Raw genomic sequence first — 1,456 nt, 5'->3', positions numbered from 1 at the left:
TGTGTCGCGCTGATAAAGGTTCACTGCTCGCGCCTAAAAATATGGCCGTCCTAAGCGGGGAAGTTTTTGTTGGCCGGTCTCCGACGGAGCGGTCCATATACGTGTCCGGCAGTGGCGGAGGGGAGGGCTGCTGGGCGGCAGCGGCAGATGGGTGGGGTGCCGGCCGTTAGGGCGGCGGCGGCCACATTACGCCGCTGTCTGGCGGAGACCCAGCCCGCCGGGTCGCCGCCGTCATCCCTGATGGCCGTCTGACGTGGTGCGGGGTGCCGCGGCCGGCCGCCAGCCCGCCGCCGGGCGCGTGTGGGCACCACGCAGCAGCCGGTCCCTACCTCTCGCCGGGCGGTCCGGTCGGCCCGGGCTGCGGCGGCCTCGGGACCGCGTCCCACGCTGGCCGCCGGCATCGCCACTCATCCAAGGGCACCGCCACTAGCCGAGCGTTGACCGAGATCGGGCCCGCTTTGGGACGGCGCTAAACCGGCCGGCAACAGCTGTTTGAAGCCGTAAAATAATTTATTCCCGGAGCATCTGCGTTCCATGATCGTAAAAGAGCTGAGCGGGGCCAGAGTTCAAGGCTCGAATCGTTCAAGCCGGTGATGACGATAGCTGGAAGTGTGTGAGGGTGCGACAGGGGAGGGGAAGAGCGCCATTCCCCGCCATCCGGCCGCCTTCCGTCCCCTCCCCACCCGCTGACTCACGCTGTTCTGATTGCGGGACAAATCGTGAGAGTCCCTGAGAACCTGCGGTGTGTCATTACCTGCCTGTCACCTGCTCGCCGGCGGCGGCGGTGAAAACGGGCCGCAGCTCAGCGACCGCCGGCCGACCGGAACGCCGGCGCCTCACGCGCCATATCGCCGCCCGGGAGCGTTCCGGAACGAGTCCGCATCGCGAGTTCGCGCAACCTCATGGTGCCGCCCGAGCGCCGGTCACGTGGCGCGGGAGTGCGGCGCGCGCGCGCGCGCGGCCCGGGTGGCGACAGCGAGCTCGGTATCTGGGTGACGTCAGACGGTGTCCGACGTGCTTTATGCAGCCCGATTATGCATGCCGAGAGTGTTTGAGCTGGGTACGAACAAGCCGCGATCGGTGTCACCGGGAGCGGCTGAATAATGCCGCCGGCGGGGCTCGGCGATGGCGCCGAATCTCCGCGTGCTCTCTGCCTGCGCTCTGTTGTATTCGCTGTAGCTTCGAATAATACGATTGGAAAAGGATCTTTTTCTTTTGTTCCAAAGTGAAAAAGTGGCAACTATACGTGTAGGCACTAGGCAGCTGGAGGACATTTGCTTACGATGCCACCTGGAACTGCTTGTTCGTCCTTGGCGAGCTCGTGAGGCTCTGATAATCCCCATGTCTTTCGTTCAGTCATCGAGCCTTCTTTTCTCACCTTCGCCGAGTCATTTATCCTGCTACTCTCACCCGTCACCTTATGCATTCTGCATCTGCATACCGTCCACCCACTGAG

Source organism: Amphibalanus amphitrite, unplaced genomic scaffold, assembly GCF_019059575.1.
Source record: "Amphibalanus amphitrite isolate SeventyFive unplaced genomic scaffold, NRLGWU_Aamphi_draft 000020F_arrow, whole genome shotgun sequence".
In the NCBI taxonomy this organism is placed as follows: domain Eukaryota; kingdom Metazoa; phylum Arthropoda; class Thecostraca; order Balanomorpha; family Balanidae; genus Amphibalanus; species Amphibalanus amphitrite.
The sequence above is the reverse complement of the archived record's forward strand: the minus strand, read 5'-3'. Positions refer to the sequence as shown.